Raw genomic sequence first — 22,996 nt, 5'->3', positions numbered from 1 at the left:
CCCTTGAGGGTCCCCCTGGGCCTAAGAGCTCAACCTGATAAGGTTCCAGTTCCATAGGCTCAGTTCCCTCAGAGGGCAGAACTTCTTCCTGAGAAGAGAGGTTCTCTTTTTCTTGTTGTGTTGCAGCTGGTTTCCCAGCTGACTTTCCTTTTCTCTTGGTAGGCTGGGCCTTTCTTCCAGACTCCAGCTCTACTTTTTCACCCTGTGCCTTGCACTGTGCCCTTGTCTTGACACACACCAGTTCAGGGATACCCAGCATGGCTGCATGAGTTTTCAGTTCTACCTCAGCCCATGCTGAGGACTCCAGGTCATTTCCAAGCAAACAGTCTACTGGGATATTTGAGGAGACCACCACCTGTTTCAGGCCATTGACCCCTCCCCACTCTAAAGTTACCATAGCCATGGGATGTACTTTAGTCTGATTGTCAGCGTTGGTGACTGGATAAGTTTGTCCAGCCAGGTATTGGCCAGGGGAAACCAGTTTCTCTGTCACCATGGTGACACTGGCACCTGTATCCCTCAGGCCCTCTACACTTGTCCCATTAATTAAGAGCTGCTGCCTGTATTTTTGCATGTTAGGGGGCCAGGCAGCCAGTGTGGCTAAATCCACCCCACCCTCAGAGACTAATGTAGCTTCAGTGTGACACCTGATTTGCTCTGGGCACACTGTTGATCCCACTTGGAGACTGACCATTCCAGTTTTAGCTGGATTGGAGTTAGAAGTGGTATCTTTCTTGGGACAGGCCTTGTCTCCAGTTTGGTGTCCAGACTGACTACAGCTACGACACCAGGCCTTTTTGGGATCAAAGTTTTTACCCTTGTACCCAGAATTGTTTTGTGAAGAGGCTCTGGGCCCACCCTCCTGTGCAGGTTTTTGGGGGCCTGTAGAAGACTCTTTACTATTTTTGTTTTTGGCTGTCTCACCACCCTTCCCCTGGGGAGGTTTTGTGACCCCTTTCTTTTGGTCACCCCCTGTGGAAGTTTTGGACACCCTAGTCTTGACCCAATGGTCCGCCTTCTTTCCCAATTCTTGGGGAGAAATTGGTCCTAGGTCTACCAGATGCTGATGCAGTTTGTCATTGAAACAATTACTTAACAGGTGTTCTTTCACAAATAAATTGTACAGCCCATCATAATTACTTACACCACTGCCTTGAATCCAACCATCTAGTGTTTTTACTGAGTAGTCTACAAAGTCAACCCAGGTCTGGCTCGAGGATTTTTTAGCCCCCCTGAATCTAATCCTATACTCCTCAGTGGAGAATCCAAAGCCCTCAATCAGGGTACCCTTCATGAGGTCATAAGATTCTGCATCTTTTCCAGAGAGTGTGAGGAGTCTATCCCTACACTTTCCTGTGAACATTTCCCAGAGGAGAGCACACCAGTGAGATTTGTTCACTTTTCTGGTTACACAAGCCCTCTCAAAAGCTGTGAACCATTTGGTGATGTCATCACCATCTTCATATTTAGTTACAATCCCTTTAGGGATTTTCAACATGTCAGGAGAATCTCTGACCCTATTTATGTTGCTGCCACCATTGATGGGTCCTAGGCCCATCTCTTGTCTTTCCCTTTCTATGGCTAGGATCTGTCTTTCCAAAGCCAATCTTTTGGCCATCCTGGCTAACTGGATGTCCTCTTCACTGGAGTTATCCTCAGTGATTTCAGAGAGGTTGGTCCCTCCTGTGAGGGAACCAGCATCTCTGACTATGATTTGTGGAGTCAGGGCTTGAGAAGCCCTGTCTTCCCTAGATAGGACTGGTAGGGGGGAATCACCCTCCAAGTCACTATCATCATCCTCTGTGTTGCCATCCTCAGAGGGGTTGGCTCTTTCAAACTCTGCCAACAGCTCCTGGAGCTGTAGTTTGGAAGGTCTGGAGCCCATTGCTATTTTCTTTAGTTTACAGAGTGACCTTAGCTCTCTCATCTGTAGATGGAGGTAAGGTGTGGTGTCGAGCTCCACCACATTCACATCTGTATTAGACATTATGCTTCTAAAAGTTGGAATACTTTTTAAGAAACTAAAACTAGTTCTAGAATCTAATTCAAACTTTTACCAAACTTTTAAACACTAAAAGAAATGCTAAACAGGGACTAACACAAGGCCCTAGCAGGACTTTTAAGAATTTAGAAAAATTTCAAATTGCAAAAATCAATTTCTAATGACAATTTTTGGAATTTGTCGTGTGATCAGGTATTGGCTGAGTAGTCCAGCAAATGCAAAGTCTTGTACCCCACCGCTGATCCACCAATGTAGGAAGTTGGCTCTGTATGTGCTATTTCAAAGTAAGAAATAGCATGCACAGAGTCCAAGGGTTCTCCTTAGAGGTAAGATAGTGGCAAAAAGAGATAATACTAATGCTCTATTTTGTGGTAGTGTGGTCGAGCAGTAGGCTTATCAAAGGAGTAGTGTTAAGCATTTGTTGTACATACACACAGGCAATAAATGAGGAACACACACTCAGAGACAAATCCAGCCAATAGGTTTTGTTATAGAAAAATATATTTTCTTAGTTTATTTTAAGAACCACAGGTTCAAATTCTACATGTAATATCTCATTTGAAAGGTATTGCAGGTAAGTACTTTAGGAACTTTGAATCATTACATTAGCATGTATACTTTTCACATAAAACACAATAAGCTGTTTTAAAAGTGGACACTGCAATTTTCACAGTTCCTGGGGGAGGTAAGTTTTTGTTAGTTTTGTCAGGTAAGTAAATCACTTACAAGTCTCAGGTTTGGGTCCAAGGTAGCCCACCGTTGGGGGTTCAGAGCAACCCCAAAGTTACCACACCAGCAGCTCAGGGCCGGTCAGGTGCAGAGGTCAAAGAGGTGCCCAAAACGCATAGGCTTCAATGGAGAGAAGGGGGTGCCCCGGTTCCGGTCTGCCAGCAGGTAAGTACCCGCGTCTTCGGAGGGCAGACCAGGGGGGTTTTGTAGGGCACCGGGGGGGACACAAGTCCACACAAAAAGTACGCCCTCAGCGGCACTGGGGCGGCCGGGTGCAGTGTAGAAACAAGCGTTGGGTTTTCAATGGAAATCAATGAGAGATCAAGGGATCTCTTCAGCGTTGCAGGCAGGCAAGGGGGGGGCTCCTCGGGGTAGCCACCACCTGGGCAAGGGAGAGGGCTTCCTGGGGGTCACTCCTGCACAGGAGTTCCGTTCCTTTAGGTGCTGGGGGCTGCGGGTGCAGGGTCTTTTCCAGCCGTCGGGAAATGGAGTTCAGGCAGTCGCGGTCAGGGGGAGCCTCGGGATTCCCTCTGCAGGCGTCGCTGTGGGGGCTCAGGGGGGACAACTTTGGTTACTCACGGACTCGGAGTCGCCGGAGGGTCCTCCCTGAGGTGTTGGTTCTCCACCAGTTGAGTCGGGGTCACCGGGTGCAGTGTTGCAAGTCTCACGCTTCTTGCGGAGAGTTGCAGGGGTCTTTAAATCTGCTCCTTGAAACAAAGTTGCAGTTCTTTTGGAGCAGTGCCGCTGTCCTCAGGAGTTTCTTGGTCTCTTGGAAGCAGGGCAGTCCTCTGAGGATTCAGAGGTCGCTGGTCCTGGAGAAAGCGTCGCTGGAGCAGGGTTCTTTAGAAGGCAGGAGACAGGCCGGTAGGACTGGGGCCAAAGCAGTTGGTGTCTTCTTTCTTCTTCTGCAGGGGTTTTCAGCTCAGCAGTCTTCTTCTTCGGTAAGTTGCAGGAATCTAAATTCTTAGGTTCAGGGGAGCCCTTAAATACTAAATTTAAGGGCGGGTTTAGGTCTGGGGGGTTAGTAGCCAATGGCTACTAGCCCTGAGGGTGGGTACACCCTCTTTGTGCCTCCTCCCAAGGGGAGGGGGTCACATCCCTAATCCTATTGGGGAATCCTCCATCTGCAAGATGGAGGATTTCTAAAAGTTAGAGTCACTTCAGCTCAGGACACCTTAGGGGCTGTCCTGACTGGCCAGTGACTCCTCCTTGTTATTCTCATTATTTTCTCCGGCCTTGCCGCCAAAAGTGGGGGCCGTGGCCGGAGGGGGCGGGCAACTCCACTAGCTGGAGTGTCCTGCGGTGCTGGCACAAAGGGGTGAGCCTTTGAGGCTCACCGCCAGGTGTGACAGCTCCTGCCTGGGGGAGGTGTTAGCATCTCCACCCAGTGCAGGCTTTGTTACTGGCCTCAGAGTGACAAAGGCACTCTCCCCATGGGGCCAGCAACATGTCTCGGTTGTGGCAGGCTGCTGGAACCAGTCAGCCTACACAGATAGTCAGTTAAGGTTTCAGGGGGCACCTCTAAGGTGCCCTCTGGGGTGTATTTTACAATAAAATGTACACTGGCATCAGTGTGCATTTATTGTGCTGAGAAGTTTGATACCAAACTTCCCAGTTTTCAGTGTAGCCATTATGGTGCTGTGGAGTTCGTGTAAAACAGACTCCCAGACCATATACTCTTACGGCTACCCTGCACTTACAATGTCTAAGGTATTGCTTAGACACTGTAGGGGCACAGTGCTCATGCACTGGTGCCCTCACCTATGGTATAGTGCACCCTGCCTTAGGGCTGTAAGGCCTACTAGAGGGGTGACTTATCTATACCTGCATAGGCAGTGAGAGGCTGGCATGGCACCCTGAGGGGAGTGCCATGTCGACTTACTCGTTTTGTTCTCACCAGCACACACAAGCTGGCAAGCAGTGTGTCTGTGCTGAGTGAGGGGTCTCCAGGGTGGCATAAGACATGCTGCAGCCCTTAGAGACCTTCCTTGGCATCAGGGCCCTTGGTACCAGGGGTACCACTTACAAGGGACTTATCTGGATGCCAGGGTGTGCCAATTGTGGAATCAAAAGTACAGGTTAGGGAAAGAACACTGGTGCTGGGGCCTGGTTAGCAGACCTCAGCACACTTTCAATTCAAAACATAGCATCAGCAAAGGCAAAAAGTCAGGGGGTAACCATGCCAAGGAGGCATTTCCTTACACTTTTCCTATGCATGTAGAAGGTTTCCTAAAACTGCAGAGCAACTCAATACTTTGTTTTCCACGGCGACTTGACATTCGTCAAAGTGATTTATTTCCAGGCGTTGCTTCTGGGTGCCATTGAGGCGAGACCTAATTCAATTCATTACCAAAATGTGGGAGTTTCATTTTCTGGGAAAGTTACACTGCTGAGGTGAATCTCAGCGTCCTGTTAACATATTGTGTTCTCCTCTTCCTTCGTTTTCTGTTACACCACGGCACCAGACTCGCATCTGTGTTCCTACTTGAATGGAAAAAAATGTAACACTTATTGTTTCTGCCCCTACATTGCAAACAGAATGTTTGTCTGTAGAGTGGAATTGTGTGCTTCGGGCACATTTTACCGTTTCGAGAAGTTTCAAAAACAATCTGGCGTATACCACTTGCTTGAGATGATGTTGGGATAACCAAAGCATCGTGTTTGCAGAGTTGTGTAGCTCGATTGAAATTAAATCGAGTTGGAATTCCATGTTAAAATGTCATCTAATTGGAAAGTGTATTGATAAAACTGTTACAGATGATGGAGAGGTCTTCTGTTTGCAATTTGTTTTAAATAAACTTCTCTCGCCTTGCGTCATGCGTGAACTTAAAGTTTTGCCAAACTTGCTTTAAAAAAAAGAGTAAATTTTCAAGATTCCATTATTCCCAATGAGCTGTCATTATTTATTAATTTATACATTTATTAAGTTCATAACGCATGTGGCTAGTCTAACTTGTCTTGGCGCTGAAATCTAAGGCTGAAGTCCGGATAACAACTGTATGAATTTAAATGAAAGTGTTTCAGACTTTTGCAAAAAAAGAGAACATGAGTTAGTTTATTCCAGTGGCTGGCAGCCAGAACTGAGGAGGACTTTCCACCTGCATGATTTCTCTTGACTTTAGGGATCTGCGTGGAAGCACTGGATGAGGGTCTGAATGGTGGGCGTAAAAGAAAGCAATATATAATGTGTTTACAAACATAGGGAGCCAAATCATACTTACCAAATGGGATCTTACTGAGGTGCCTGCTGGAATATTCAGGAGAAATCAGTCGACCGCGTTTTGAATTTTGTTGTACTAGTGCTCTAACGCCCATAGGGGTAGAACAGTGGTATGTATGTTTCAAAATATAGACTCGGGGGGATGTACCGGGTGGATTCATCAGACATATGCGTACATTGCCAAAGACTGCACATCTTCTTGGTATAGAAAGAGTCGTACTTCCCTCATATGAAGCATGTCCCTTCACCTGGTGCCAGCAAACCCCAGCATAGCCATGGGAACCTATCAAACTTGAAATCAAGCAGGAGAAGCACACATTAATGTGTGTTTAGTTACAATGCAAGCTGTTGCACAAAACAAACTGGATGCCTAAGTAAAGCTGGTTAACTCATTCTTTTAATTCTTTAAATTCGAGATGGAAATGCCATAACCAAACCCCGCATCATTAAAATACTACACCAATGAAGTGTTTTCAGATGCAGCTGGTGATTCTGTCAGGACTGGAGGCTCCGATTATGCTTTCGCTTTCTTTTACTGTCCCAACACAGCAGCCAATCAAATAACAGTAAGACAAAAAACATCAATACCCATGATGCTGTACAGTAGATCACATGTACCAATCACATCTCACGACCACTGTCCATATAAACCATGACACCTTAAGTCACTTCCTCTTTCTTTGCTGCTCCGCAGCAGATAAGTACTTGATTACTTCTATTCTGCCTTTACACAATTGTATTGAATGTAATTATATGCAATATTGTGTTTTCCTTTACATTTGACGAAGCGATTCAGCTTGTTGTTCTAATCTTTATTTTACAGCACTTTTCGTGCTTTGTTGTTTCATTGTCCGCTTTCTTGCCAAGTTGGGCCGTTATTGGAGAGGGAGCTTTCTCTATTTTTACTTTTTTTCCCTCACTGCATCGCGCCGCGTTTTCACGAGCCGATCTTTATTGGAGTGTTTCCTCTGAGAGACTGTCTTGTGTCTTCATAGCGCAAACACGTGGAGGCCCCCCTCTTTCCATCCAGTGTGCTCCCAATACGCTTGAAGCTTGTGGGCTGTAATAAAATAAAAAGGCTTTGCCTAGAGTGTCTATTTACAGGCTGCTCCCTCCACATTTTATTGGCCTGTTCAGCCTGTCAGGGGCTTTCATACTCCCCCTATATTGTTATCTCCTGCATATCATTTTGTAACTAAATAAATATATTTAGCAGGAGAATGGCTCAATGGGATGAGCATGTATCAGAGTATTTCCTTGAAGATACTGGTAATTAGTTGGAAATGAACCTGGTTGAAGCCCTTGATTGCAGGGTTCAGCAATCTGTCAAGGATGCCCTCGTTAGGGCTTTGGGTCTTTTTTCTGGTCAATTACTTGACTACACTCGCACCCAGGGTTGGATGAAAGAACCCCAGACTCAGGGCGTAGGTTCAAAATCTACTTCAAAATCTAAGAGCATTGGAAAGGGTTTGGATTCTGCGTCTGTGGACACCCATGCTGATGCTTTTGAAAAACTTTGCCGCAAACAAGCCTGTGAACATAACTATAGCGTCAAAAAAGACTCAGTTTTTTCCCTTTCTTCTTCAGACAAAAATACCTCATCTGAGGATTCTGATGATTCTGATGGCCCGGGTCCTAGTAAGAAACCTAAAAAACAAGTTTCCCCTCCTAAGGTACTAGATTTTGATACTACTGAGATTATCCACCCCAGGCCATCCAATTGGATCCCTCCTCCTTGAGGTAGCTAAGTATGTACAGTACCACATTCATAAGAGTTTCGATAAGGAGCTGCGGTCATGCCTTTGAGCGGAATGCCCTAGACCTGATTTACATGGCAAGGTTGCAGAATCTCCAGACATTTATCCCACTATGGTGACTTTTATGAAGAAATTTGCCAGGGATCCTAAAAAGGGTCTGGACAGGTCGTGGTGTAACTGCCAGGACAAATTGTTAGACATGTCTGGTCCTTTGACAACCTTTCTGGAATTGGCTTTCCACACCAAGGAATCAGAGACACCGGTGGACACTGATGTTTTAATAGGTTGGGCACAAAGAGCCATTAGTCAACTTGGCAACACTAACTGCATGATCTCATCCAAATGCAGGAAGTCCATACTTATGCGTATCGACCATAAACTAAATGATTTGGCCACCTTAGAAGCTGGTCCCTTGGCTGACGGAGTGCTCTTTGAAGCCTCATTCATCAAAGAACTGGCTAAGTTCTGTTCTACATATTCCTCCTTCGACAAGGCACAGATGTCACTCAAAAAGGCTTTCAAAAGAGGCCTTTTTCTCAGGGCCGGACGTTACGGAGGGTGAATGTTCGGCCGCAGATCTTTCTCAAGTCCTCAGAACTACTACCCAAGAGGAAGAGGAGGTTGGTATGGAGAGCAGTCTTCAGACACCACCTTCTACCTCACTTGCACCAGAGAAGGCCGTTCCAGATTTCATAGAGGGTCGCGCCGAGGCCAACAGGGAGCAATTTAAGAGGCTAAATATTCCAGGTAAGCATTATTCCACACTCTCTGGTTCTTTGGGGTGCAGAGTGGGATTATTCCTGGACAATTGGAAACAGATTTTTGGGGATCCTTCGATTATTCAGGCAGTATTGGGCTTCAGGTTGGAGTTTCTCAGTATTCCAAAACAATTGGAACCCCCTCCTCAGATGTATTTTTCCATTGCAGATCAGTCCTTTATAGACTTAGAGGTGCAAGCCTTGATCAAAGGGGCAGTACGTTTTCCTCCCCTCACCAGTACGGGTTTATCAGCCCCATTTTCTTAGTAGACAAAAAAGGTGGGGGTTATCGCCTTGTGTTAAACTTAAAAGATTTCAATTTTTGGATCCTGTACAGACCCTCCAAAATGGAAGGAGTACACATGTTGAGATATATTCTATTAGAAGGCGACTGGATGGTCCGCCTGGACCTCAAGGACACCTATCTCTCAATTCCTCAATTCCCATTTTTCCTCCTCACAGGAGATACTTACAATTTCTCAGGAGGAGTCACTGCCTGGAGTTCAATGCACTCCTCTTCGGTCTGTTGTCTGCCCCCTGATGCTTCATCAAACTGATGAGACAAGTGGTGAAATCATTTTGAGCGAAAGGGGTGCGACTGATCATATATTTGGACGACTCAGGATGTACAAACTCTCCTGACACATTTAGAATGGACTATTCATCTCTTACAGGAGCTGGGCTTCTTTATCAATGCGCATATGTCACAATTGAGTCTGTCTCATGTGATAGATTTCCTGGGATTCAAGATAGATTCAGTCCGATCACAGCTTATTCTGCCCCCTCAGAAGATTCGCAACATCAAAAGAGAATTGAAGTCTGCTTTAGTGAGATCGACTATGTTGTTGAGGACGATTGCCAGGTTACTGGGTCTACGCCTCATCTATTCAGGCCATATTTCCGGCTCCTCTTCATTATCATGCTCTGCAAAGACTCAAATCCAACATTTGCAGAAGGTTCTGAATTATTCAGAACAGATTCAGTTTTCTGATGAAGTGAGGTCAGAAATTCATTGGTGGGTAGAGCATATCGAGGCTTGGAACCACAGAGTAATTTTCGGATCTTACCCAGAAGTGGTGATCGAATTGGAGGCCAGTAGTTGGGGCTTGGGGGCTCGTTGCAGTTCTTTGGTGACAGGGGGTCGATGGTCGAGATTGGAACAGAGTCTCCATATCTATTGCTTGGAGCTTCTGGCGGGTTCATTTGCCATAAAGAGCCTGTCCCCTCTGAAGTCAGACTGTTGCATATTGTTGAAGATGGACAATATCTCAGCAATCCGATATGTCAAAAAATTGGGAGGCACAAAGTTCAGGATCCTAGCAAAAATTGCCAAGGAATTCTGGCATTATTGCCTCAGCCAATGTCTGGTTGTCATAGCGGATTATCTTCCGGGTTCTCAGAATACCGTAGCGGGCTAAAACTCCAGATTTCTGAGGGATTCCTGTGATTGGAAGATAGATCCATTGATTTTTCTCCAGATAATCAGAGAGAGGGCCCCGTGCGAAGTGGATCTTTTTGCTTCACATCTCAACTCTCAGATAATGAAATATTTCAGCTGGGGCACAGACCCTCAAGCTCTGGCAACAGATGCCTTTTTTCAGGATTGAACAGACTTTCAGGGTATGCTTTTCCACCGTTCCTGATGATTTCCAGGGTTCTGTCTCACATACGGCGACAGAAAGTGGAGATTGTTCTGGTGACCCCATTCTGCAGAGCTCAGCTGTGGTTCCCAGTAGCTCTGCAATGAGTTAGCACTCTTCTGCTTCTCATTCCCCCGTTAGAATCTTCTGATGAGTCCGGAGGGCCTTCAACATCCACTGGTCTTGTCAGGGAAACTGATATTGATGGCTTGGATGGTTTCAGGTCAAGATGGAATTCCCCAGGCATTTCGCAGCAAGCTGCAGACTTCATCAAACAAGCTTGGGCTGCAGGCACTCTTAAATGGTATACCTCAGCCTGGCTCAGATGGAGTAGTTGGTGTGACGTACGGGGTTTCAATCCCGTGGGGTCAGACATTGAGTTGATTGTAAATTTCTTAGCAGAACTCGCAAGTTCAGAATTGGCCTATAGAACTGTCAATAAGTTCAGATCCGCCATTTCTGCTGGTCATGAACCTATTCAAGGTAAGCCTGTAGGGGAACATCCTCTGGTTTGTAAGGTTATGAAAGGAGTCTGCTTTTTGAATCCTCCTCAAACCTGATATACTTACTTACGGGATGTGGATATTGTATTGATTTTTTTAGTCAATTTGCCTTCTAATAGGTATCTGTCTAGAAAACAGATTTCAGCGAAATTAACTATGTTGCTCTGCCTTATTTCATGTAAAAGAGTGTCATGTTAGGGCATCAGATTTAGCGGGGAGAGTTTATTCTCCTGAAGGTGTTACTTTTACCATCAATAGAAGGACAAAAATGAATTGCAGGTCAGTAACTTATCCAATGTTTCCTGATAACCCACAATTGTGTGTAGTTCAATGTTTAAAAGCATATGAAATAGCCACTGAAGAATTCAGACAAGACTCTAGGGGGGTCATTCAGACCTTGGCGGACGGCGGAGGCCGTCCGCCAAGGTACCGCCGACAAATGACCGCACCGCGGTCAAAAGACCGCAGCGGCCATTCAAACATTTCCGCTGGGCCGGCGGGCGCTCTCCAAAAGAGCGCCCGCCGGCCCAGCGGAAATGCCCCTGCAACGAGGACGCCGGCTCAGAATTGAGCCGGCGTAGTTGCAGGGGTGCGACGGGTGCAGTTGCACCCGTCGCGTATTTCAGTGTCTGCAAAGCAGACACTGAAATACTTTGTGGGGCCCTCTTACGGGGGCCCCTGCAGTGCCCATGACATTGGCATGGGCACTGCAGGGGCCCCCAGGGGCCCCGCGGCACCCCCTACCGCCATCCTGTTCATGGCGGGTTTCCCGCCATGAACAGGATGGCGGTAGGGGGTGTCTGAATCCCCATGGCGGCGGAGCGCGCTCCGCCGCCATGGAGGATTCAATGGGGCAGCGGTAAACCGGCGGGAGACCGCCGGTTTACCCTTTCTGACCGCGGCTGAACCGCCGCGGTCAGAATGCCCTTGGGAGCACCGCCAGCCTGTTGGCGGTGCTCCCGTGGTCGGTGACCCTGGCGGTCACCGGCCGCCAGGGTCAGAATGACCCCCTAGGGGTCAATTATTGATATCGTTACAGAAGCCTTTTAAGGCTTTGTCACCTGCCACATTATCTAGATGGATGAAATGGTTAATGAGTGAAGCTGGCATAGATACAAAAACATTTGGGGCACATTCAGCAAGGGGAGCCATGGCTTCCAAGACATGTGCCTTAGGTTCTAGTTTAGAGGACATTATGAGAGCGGCAGACTGGTCTTCTGAGTCTACTTTCAAAACGTTTACTGCAAACCGGTGGTTGATGTAGGCACAGTGGTATTTGGACAGCTTTAAACAAGAATAATCGGAGCCTCCAGTCCTGATATAGCATAAAAGAAATTGTATTTACGCATCAAGAATTTTCAATTCCATTAAGGACACGGAGACGAGGATTATCCCTCCCATATATATATATTTTTTTTATAACTCTTATCAAGGCTTAATGTTAAGAATTTTGGGAAATTTTGTTATGCATATTTATGAATATTGACCTCCCTTATTTTTTATAAAACCTTGATCACAAAAGTTTGATAATTGTACATCTATTCTTTGGAAGGTATTGCCTTCAGTTTTTTTTTACTATTTTAGGGTCTGATCAGAAGACTTTGTGAAGTATGAATCTTCCATTGTTCAGCTTTTGGAGAAGACAGCTCTGTGGATTTTGTTCCCATTGGAAGAGATTCTGTTCCTTCTGGATATGGCTCCTGTTGAGCTTGGTTCGAGTTCCAGGATTTCGGATCTGGTGGTCTTTGGAGAAGTTCATCTGTAAGGAGTTTCGTTCCTGATGTTTGATTTTTATCTGGCTTTGACAAAGAAAGAGGAAGTGACTTAAGGGGTCATGGTTTATATGGACAGGGGTCATGAGATGTGATTGGTACATGTGATCTACTGTAAAGCATCATGGGTATTGATGTTTTTTGTTTTACTTCTGTGTTGAGACAGTAAAAGAAAGAGAAAGCATAATCCTCACCTCTGTGTGCTTAATAGAATCACCAGCAGCATCTGAAAACACTTAATTGGTGCAGTTTTCTAATAGTGCAGGGTTTGGTTATAGCATTTCTACCTCAAATTTCACGAATTAAAAGGATGAGTTAACCAGCTTTAGTTAGGCATTTTATTTTTTATTTTCCTCAGGGATTCATGGGTGTACTCAGTGTGAAATCGGCACCCCCAAAACACCTTGTTGATAGGGTGATTTGATGGTGATCAAATAGTCGCACCCTCGATCTTACCATGACAGCTTCACCCTCAGTCTACTGCAAGGCATTCACACCCCTAAGCCTCAAAGACCAGTACACCATCCCTTTCTCCATTCTATATACCACATCAAGGCATCTGGGCAAAATAAAAAGAGAAAAATACACCTAGCATCCCTTCAATGGCCTTTCCGTGGACACCCTTCAAAAGGAAATCGTTGAGCTCTTGAACACTCACCAGTACCCATCAAATGTTATGACACTGCTTAATGAATACCCTCAAAAACCATGTATAACCAAGCTCACCATTGCCCTTCCAAGCAAATATCCCCTATTGCACAGGACACTCAAAAGCTGTTAGAAAAAAAGCACACTATACAAAAGCACGAAAAGAAATGAAGGACCAATTCCGTCTCCAAACTTGTCTGAGATCAAAGCAGACTGCTCAACCTGTAGATCTCCCATTCACTCATTAGAAGAATCCTTCTGCTAGACAATCATCAACAAAAGGACTAGCAAAAGCAGAACTCTCGTTAAGGCTTCAAGCACTGCATCGACCTGCTACTGGATGCAATTTGTCAAAAGTGCACCACCATCAACTACTTCTTTTCTGAGAAAATAAGAAAAAGTGGGTTCATTGTTAGACCTGGCAGCTTTTTGCTGTGTCTCCCCTGTCTTTTTGCCTTCTGACCTCCTGTTTTTATGGACTCTGTTTTAGCTGGTTTATTGTCTTTGGGCACTTTACCACTGCTAATCAGTGCTAAAGTGCAAGTGTTCCCAATAGAAATTGTACTGTTGATTGGTTTATCCATGATTGGCATATTTGATGTACTGGTAAGTTCCTAGTGAAGTGCACTAGTGGTGCTTAGGGCTTGTAAATCAAATGCTACGAATGGGCCTGCAGCACTGGTTGTGCCACCCACATTAGTAGCCCTATAAACATGACTCAGACCTGCCTCTGCAGTGTCTGTGTGTACAGTTTTAAGCTGCCAATTTGACTTGGTAAGTGTACCCACTTGCCAGGCCTAAACCTTCCCTTTTACTACATGTAAGGTGCTCCTAACGTAGGCCCTAGGTAGGCCCATGGGCAGGGTGCAGAGTATGTTAAAGATAGGACATGTAACACACATAAGTACATGTCCTAACAGTGAAATACTGCTAATTTTGATTTATTTTCACTGTGCAAGGCCTATCTCTCTCATAGGTTAACATGGAAGCTGCATTTAAATATTATTAAACTGCAGATTCCATTTGAGAGCAGATAGAAATATGAAGTTTAGGGCCTCTGAACTCACAATTTAAAATTATATGTTTTGGTAAGGGTTATTTTTAGATTGTGTGTTTGAAAATGCCACTTTTAGAAAGTAGGCATTTTCTTGCTTAAACCATTCTGTGACTCTGCCTGTTTGTGGATTCCCTGTCTGGGTCAATTTGACAATTGAGCTGTTTGCACCTCTCTCTAGACAGACACAAAGGGGGCTGGGGTGTAGCCTGCATATCCTGATGAGCCATCTGAACTAGAGCGGAGACAGGAGTGGTCACTTACATCTGAAACGACTGTGCCTGCCCTCACACAATGCAGTCTCCAACCCCCTGGTGTGTTTCTGGGGCCTGGCCTGGGACAAGGAAGGATCTTGCAAACACTTGAGACTTTGCTTTGAAGTTTGTCAAAGGCAGAAAGTGGTATAAGTAGTGGACCCAAAACTCCAGACTTTTAGAATCTTTCTGGAATCACGAGGAACCTCTGCCAAGGAGAAGAGCTGAAGAGCTGGAGGAGGAGTACTGTCCCTTTTCTGTGTTGCTTTGCTGTATTGGCCTTCAGTTGCTGCTTCTGCCTTAAAAGAGTGCAAAGGGTGAACTTTGTTGTGTATCCTGATTGAGAAAGTTCTCCAAGGGCCTGGAGCAGAGCTTGCCTCCTGTTAGAAGTTTCAGGGACACCAAAGACTTCAGTTTCCTCGATCTGCAGCACTGGGAACTGTGTGTTTTGTGCTGTTCAAGAGGAAAAACCATTGCGACGCAGCCAACTATGCCACTGGCCTGCACCTTGATCTAGTGACGCCACACACAGCTGCACTGCTCCGCTTCACACCGTGGTCTCACGGACGCCCTCATCGGATGACTTCATCGAAATGCTACTTGTACCGCGACCTGTGGGCCCCACGCTCTGGCAGCGCCTGTTCGCACCACAGCCTGGGCATCCCCAACGCCGCCACTCCTGCAGACACCTTGGCCGATGACACTGCTCCTGAGGAGCGCGAAGCACAGTCCCATCCTGCACTGCAGCCCCGGCCCACCGACACCAGCACCATCGACTTCAGTGTTGTCAACAGATGTCCCTGTCTGCGCTACGACTCGTAGACGCCGCCCGGAGCCGTCCCGCCCTGCACCGCCAACTTGGGCCTACTGACGACGCGCTTCAGCAACGATAACGACACCGCCTGCACCATGACCTGGTGACACGGCATGTCGCACCACCCCTCTTCACAACACAAGGCAGACAGCAATATTTATCTCTAAATAGGCAGCATGCAACTACCACCTTCAAGATTCTCTCAAGCAAAACTGACATCCTGAATATCCTCAAAGTCACAAAAGGCATTCAAGGAGAAGCCCTAAATTCTTCCTTAACATTGTCAATGTGTAATTCAGTCAAAACAGGAAAGGTCTCTGCCTGCTGAAATGCATACCTTGACCCAGACAACCCAGCCAACAATCAACCCATTCCGCACCTTCCTTTCATTGAAAAAATAATTTAAAAGCAGTTGCCACCTGACAATAGTATAATATTATTAAGAATAATCTTCTACAAGTCTACCAATCTGGATTTAGATCATGTGGAGTAAGGAGAAAGATAACATTCAAGTAGTAGACAAGGCTTTCCTCTTTGATGATAACAAATGCCCTCTGCATTATGATCCTGTTCAGCCACTGCTGCTTTCGGTACAGTTGACCACCATGGAATTAATCAATTCCATGGAAAGACACAAGGGTATTTGCTAACATGAACTTGCAATGGGTAACCTCAGACATTACCAACCATCACCATTGTCTACAAATGATAATGATGCCAAGATCCCAGAAATTCTGCGACTCCTACAGGGTCCTCTAGGGATCTATCCTCTCCACTATCATCTTCGATCTGTATGGTACCTTCACCCTTCTTGCACAGACATGTCCTTCAACTAACAGATTGCAAAGAAAACCAAGGGGCATATTTATACTCTGTTTGCGCCGAATGTGCGTCAAGAATTTTGACGCACATTCAGCTCAAACCGTGCACCATATTTAAAATTTGACACCCGAGGCAGCGAACGCCAAAATACCGCCATGTGCATCATTTTCTGGATGCTGGAAACCGCCTTGCGTTAATAACATGCAAGGTAGGCGTTCCCGTCCAAAAAAAGACTTAAACACCTGTGCGCCTTATTTATGCTACCGCGCAAAAATGACGCAGAGTCGGGAGGCGGATTCGGAAAATGACGCACAACCCGATTTGCGTAAAAAAATAACACCTGGGTCAGGGCAGGCGTTAAAATGGGGCAAACACACCTGTATTTAATGAAACCACACAGAAGCAACAGCAGAGCTCCAAAAGGAAGACATGGAGGTGCATGTTTGATATCCTCACCCAATGGGAGACACATCTAGGGACAAATGACAGTTTCAAATAACAACTGATGCCACTCCACAGACACAAGGGAACAATTAAAAACAACACAATGACAAACACATGGCCCCAACTAGCAGTACATCTGGGAAGAAGAAACTTTCAATATCACATCAATAACACTCAATCCAACACCCTTCAAATCAATACTTACTGTGTAAGGGGTGTGTAATGTTTTTAGCTGCAGGTCAAACACCATGACACACATATCATGATGAGGAGTACAATGAAGGTCATGTGCAATCATTGAGGCCGTTCCAATATCTCACATCACTCCTGCTCTCACATTGCCCACTACCAAGAAGCAAGTGGACTGTGCGAAGAACACATCTTGATGGGACAATATTGTAAGTGCACATTCCTACACATACGCATTGCAACAAATTAACACACGCACAACATATGTACTGCCATACGGACCTTCTGAAACTCTGAATGACAATCTCACAACTAAGCTAGCCATCGGAACCTGCACATGTTCAGTAGTATAGGAACACATAACAACCTGAGTCGACTTGGCAAGGGCAGAGAAATAGGTCTGCAGTAAACGTGTCACACATCTAAAACCAGTGTATAGTCAATTGTTAACAGGTCAGTGCTCACAACGTATGGAGATGTTTTGCATAATGTCACCTTGCCAAATCAAAGGGTCTCACAGATGCTTAAATTAATCTATTGCATATGTCAAATTGTATGGGATGTCCAGGGTACATAGATGCAACCGTGTTACCACCACTGTCAAATTTATTCTGTGTATGCAACTATCAGCTCACCCTCAATTAAGACACAGGGACACCTGTATCACAAGTTACAATGCAAGGGAGTACACATTGTACTGCAACTCTCCAAAAATACTGCTGACATCCGGTCAACAGCCAAATACCCGTTCAGATAAGGAAACAACCCAATGCTGATGGTACATCCTAGAAGCCTAGGAATCGACACAATAACACAAACACCAACGAGTCACAGACAACACAAGAGACCTAGGGCCATATGTACGAACACATTTTCCCACTGACACAGAATGGGAAAAACCCTTTGCTACATCTGGCCCTTACTGCCATGCAAGGTGATATTTATGGGGCAAGCTACATCAACATGTTCTCACTCATTTTCTCTTTCAGCTGATCAGGGGTATGGGATCCAGCCGTGGATAATGACACCATTTGGCAACCCAAGCACTGCATCAGAGCGTGCCTATAATGAGGCACATAGGAGGACACGCACCATAGTCGAGAGGACCTTTGGCATCCTGAAGTCAAGATTCAGGTGCCTCAACATCACCGAAGGCAGCCTCCTATGCTCACCAGAAATGGTGTGCAAAATAATTTTGACCTGTGCCATCCTGCACAACATATGTGTAAGAAGGAACATTCCCCTATATGAACCCGACCCACAAATGCCTGAAGAGGAGGACGAGGAGGATGCTGGCCATCAACCTGAGGGGGACCATCCAAACACAGCAGCAGGATTGCGTCGGAGACAACAGATTGCACAAAAATTATTTTGACCCTACTCACCCATCACCACTGTCTAACCATATGTAAATAAACACCTATACTAATCACCATTTCATGGTCTGGAAAATCATTTTTGCATAACATCATCTCTAACTATCAGCTTCAGAGTGTAGCCTAATGGAGCTTTGCTGAAATACCGATTAGGACACAGAACTTTGCTAAACTAGTTAGATGCGTATGAATGTACAGCCACATTCACTCACACTGTAAATTACATATATCCTGTACATGTCACATTTGAAGGGCGATAGCAGAGGACCACACCTAGTTCACACATACATGTTGGCAACAAGGTTCATTTCAGCATATGGCACACAACTAAGACACCATCAGTCAATAATGGAAAAAAAATCATCATACATGAGACAGTGGATCTGCTATTGCATTAGTAACAGGAATGTATGACCAGACCCTTGACAGCAGTAACTGTGACATCACCTATCTTTGCAAGGACAATGTGTGACTAGATTTCCATATAAGCAGCAAAGTCATAGCATTTATGGTACAAAAAAACTATAAAGTGCACACAGGAGTTGTTGCTACATGTATGACTAACACATGTCCTCTCTCATTTCCACACTGACTTGCATCTGAGGGTTGGACACAATGACTCCACATCCATACAAGCATATTTGCTGCAATGCATCTTGTGATGGTCACACAGTGGGTCAACAACAATAGTAGTAGCCAAATCACACACATTGATCCATAGGCATTGACTAATTGTACTTATGTGTGTCGCCTTGCTATCCTCTCTTGACGCAAAACATGCCCAAATTGGGTAATATATATTTGTAGGCCACACGTTTGGCCATCTATTGCGTCATTGAAGAGTGAAAATCCTGTACACCAAGTAGCGGATCATGGTCCGCATTAGTATGATCTGTCACATGTGCCCCTACACCGTAATGCCCAAAGTGGGTGCAATCAGCCTACCTCCATATTGTCACAACTGTCATGTACCATTTAAATGGGAAAATGACCCAAACCCAGTTTATGTCAGAAATGTTGACGCATATGCGTCAAAAAATGACGCACATGTGTCTAAAAATTACGCTTATGCTTAGAAATATGACGCACAATGCCCTGAAACATCCTTTGGCCCTGAGCAATATTTCCCACACTGTACCCGAGGAAATTGGTTAAGTTAAATCTACTCATGTGCGTAAAAAAAAGAAATGACGCCAGACTGTAAGCGTCATAATATTTTGACGCATAACAATAAAAACGCACCGCATTTGAGGCAGGAAGTGATGTAATAGGATATCCTGTTTACAGAATTGGTACAGTGGGTGTACTTTCACTTTCACTTTGCAGTCTGTGATATTTCCTGACTGTGTGGCTGTGTCTAGAATTGTCTCTCTGTGCATTTTGTGATTTTGTCTCCAGTGTGGTCTTTAAATTGTCTTTTTGTGTTTCATAACTGTCTGTGGTATCCTGTCTGAGTGTTTTTGTGGTCATTTGTGTTGTCAACATTTGTCTTTGTTGTGTTGGGAGTCTGTTGTGGGTAGTGGTAGTTTGGGTATAGTTGGGCTGTGTTAGTTGTTTTTTGCATTTTTCCTGTCCTACTTTCTCTCTATTCTCCTTTTTTCCCATTTATCCCCTCTTTATTTTTGTCACATAATGTTGGGTATCTCGTCTGTGCAGGATGGGAGAGGAGGAGCTGGGTGGGTTCATTTGGCTGGTGTGCCATTTCCTACCCCTGATGATTGAGGCAGGTGGTTGTGCAAAATATGGTTAGATATGGGCCACAGTTGCCTGTGAGGTGTAGAAATTTCCGACACATTACCGTCATTTGTTGATGCAACAGCTACACTAACTTTATAAACACAACAGTAGCCAGACTATTAGTGCAGCCTTCACGTCAATTGATGATGACAATATGGCACAAACATATGTTTCATGTGTGGTCGGTGAGTGTGTCAGGAAACTGATCATGGAAATCCCAAAAAATTTCATAAATATTGTGTCCCTCCATTTTTTTCAGATAGATGTCTGAACTGGATTTGGACACATACATAGCAAGTTATAGCTGCGCTCAGCTAACATCTTAAACTGATATTTGGAGTTTGTAGTGCCACATTTGAAGTAGGGTGGCTGGCAAAAGGTATGCACATGGGTTCATATCTCTATGGTTGGTGCAACCCACCATAGCTGTGGCACATCAATTGAAGAAAATGATACAAATTGAGGGGTAACAACTGTCCCTGGACCTCTGTACATTGTACCTGTGGGTCTAAAATTGGTCTTAGTCACAATGTCTGGGTGACTGGTATTGCAGTCCTCACGGAAAGTGGCTTTGGATGTCTCTCATGTATACAAATGATGAGAGGAATACACTCCATGATTTTGTCTGCTCACTAATGAAGGAGCATGTTTGCCACGACATGATAGTTAGGGCCACTGCATGTGTGCATATATGTGTGTATCACTCACTGGAGTCCCCGGATCTGTACATGTTTGCAGTGGTATGTAGGATGCAGTATCATCATGTCTGAGAGGCCTTACTTTCTGAGTTCACATTACACATAGTATTTGTTTATTGAATTGTTATACAGTGCACAGACATTGAGCACATTTCTCCCTTCCATGCCTTACAGGTGGACCGGCACCCTACACTATTGGAGAGGTGGCTCGATTTGCGGACCCAGACATCTCCAGTAAGTGTTGATATTTATGTTCTGTGTTGTGTTAGCTGATGATGTGTGATTGACTCCTGTGTGTTGGACCCATAGCAAGGTGTGATGCGCTGGTCAATCATTTGTTTTCTTCTATGAGTGGAAGATCATTTTATCACCATGTTTGAGTTGGCTGATCCTTATCGTATTGTCATAATTTGGGAATCTAGGTCAGTCCTGTAGGCACGGCGATGTGAATAGGGATGAGTCATGTGGGTAAAATTTGAATCTGAAAAAGTGGCAGTGGACCATATTAGTGAATTAGTCAGCCAGTCAGACCCTGATTCTCCCAGAATAGGGATGCCAAAATGTTAGCCACAGACTTCAGCTTCCCTATTCACTAATGGACATGTTTGACTGTATGTTAAACTTCCTAGCTGCATGTAGCTCCACATGTAGTGCTGCGAGTATGAGGCACTTGAGTACAATGGCCTAGGTGTGCATGCAGCTCATGGCCAGAGGTGTGCTTGCATCTATCTGTTTGTTGTAAGTCATGGCTTAATGGTAGTAACTGATGTGGACAAAGGTATGCATTTCCAAAGAAAAGGTGTTGATAGGATTGTCCAAGGTTTGATTGTATCCTATTTGGAGTTCCTCCTTACCTGTGGTGTGCTGGCCAAACCCATGTACAGCTTTCCAAAGCTTCCTGGGTGTCCTTGTTGTTAGAAATTATTAGTTGATTGTCCACCCCCCACCCCTCAGACACAGGCATATGCTTGGGAATAGTGTATCTAGGACTGATGATCCAAGTTTGGTACACAGACATGTAAATCAGTAAATCACTTGTCCAAACCTAGGGTACCCACTCATGATAAGCACATGCTTTCTATACTGGCAATTCAATTTACAACTCACAGATCTTGTGGCCCTAGATTGCCATCCAGTACATAGAAATTTGTGGGCCTGGCAGTGGTGGAGGATATGCAGCATGATTTTTACCTGACAACTGGCAGAACTATGATGCCAAATTCATTCCAGTTGTTACTCATCTTGTAGGGTTTGGATGTGCTATTTGATGATAGGACATTTGTAGACTGCCTTGCCATGTACTTCCTCAAGGACTGTCAGTGATCTGTATGATGATATGGGCTGTTACAGATACATTAGATGTAATGTCTGATTTACTTCTTGAGCCATTTCACACAATGCAGTACCTAATGTTTGGTTTTCTATATGTTCTAACAGCTGCAAATATGACTCCCATCCAGATTCAGGAGTTTCAACGCCGGGCAATGCGATACCTCCACATTCTTGATGTTGAGTCTGGGTACTGCAACATGGCAAGAAGATATTGCCATGAAAGAGCCTCCGGAACGTGGAGGGCATTTGCACAAGGGGAACCCTCCATGTCTAACACAGCCACCACAACCAGCACCTCCACTACCAGCCATGTGGCACCAACAGCAGTTGGGACCTTTGCAGGACCATCAAATGCAACAGCTCCAGGAGCAGTCACAACACTACCTGCCCCGCAGCCTACAGACATTGCACCGACAAGGGCCCATACTTCCTCGGCTGGCACTCAGACCACCCCTGCTGCATCCATAGACCCTGCAGCTTTTGCAGAGATGCAAAGGAAATTGGACCGTGTCCTACGAAAGATGACCAGACTGCAGCAGGAGGTGGCACAGGTCAACCGGCGGGTGCGTGCCATTAAAAAGACCCTGAGGAGGGCCAACCTGTAGGCATGAGCGCGGAAATGATTCCGCCCCCTCCGTCCTCTTTCCTGGTTCTTCAACTTAGTGGGTTTAGGGGGCTTAGTGTTAGGTTAGTATAGGCTGTTAGTTTAGTTAGTAGTATTGGGTGGGGGTTTCGGAATCTTTCTACAGTTTTTTATTATGTGTGTGGGTGGGTAGGGGGCAATGTTGGGGTTTTAGTGTTTAAAAAAAATAAAAACATAACAACAAAATAAAATGTAAATTTCTTTTTACAAAAAAATATATATTTGTTTAGTATAGGATAGTATGTGTTTAGGTTAGTATCTGTTGTCCTCCATGTGTCCCATCTTATAAGGGGGGAGGGGGTTGATGTTTAGATCGTTTCGTTAAATGTGCTAAGTAAGTTTAGCTTAGGTTAGTTAGGAACAGTTGTGGGTAATGTGTTGTTAGAGTAGATTAGGTTAGGTAAGGTGTTTCCCCTAGTTTTAACTTCTGTTTTTACTCTTTAATAAATATGTAGGTAACCCTTTACAGTATGTGTCAAATGCTTGTAGATCAGGGCCTTGCCATGAGTGAACAGTGTCTCTTTTGTATTAGCTTTTGTGTCCCATGCTGCAACCATGTCCCAACTGAGCTGATACATTGGCAGCTACCCCAAAGCTACTTAGC

At 45.1% G+C, this 22,996-nt stretch overlaps 1 long non-coding RNA gene across 1 annotated transcript in view; it reads left to right on the top strand.

The window, feature by feature from the left end:
• Positions 1-22,531, top strand: part of LOC138284689 (uncharacterized) — a 238,389-nt gene extending 215,858 nt beyond the window's left edge. Inside the window, exons 2-3 of the long non-coding RNA XR_011201443.1 lie at positions 20,592-20,651; positions 21,855-22,531. This is a non-coding gene — a long non-coding RNA (uncharacterized lncRNA). The remainder of the gene's footprint in view (positions 1-20,591; positions 20,652-21,854) is intronic.
• The last annotated feature ends 465 nt before the right edge of the window (positions 22,532-22,996 follow it).

Source organism: Pleurodeles waltl, chromosome 3_1, assembly GCF_031143425.1.
Source record: "Pleurodeles waltl isolate 20211129_DDA chromosome 3_1, aPleWal1.hap1.20221129, whole genome shotgun sequence".
In the NCBI taxonomy this organism is placed as follows: domain Eukaryota; kingdom Metazoa; phylum Chordata; class Amphibia; order Caudata; family Salamandridae; genus Pleurodeles; species Pleurodeles waltl.
The sequence above is the reverse complement of the archived record's forward strand: the minus strand, read 5'-3'. Positions and strand labels throughout refer to the sequence as shown.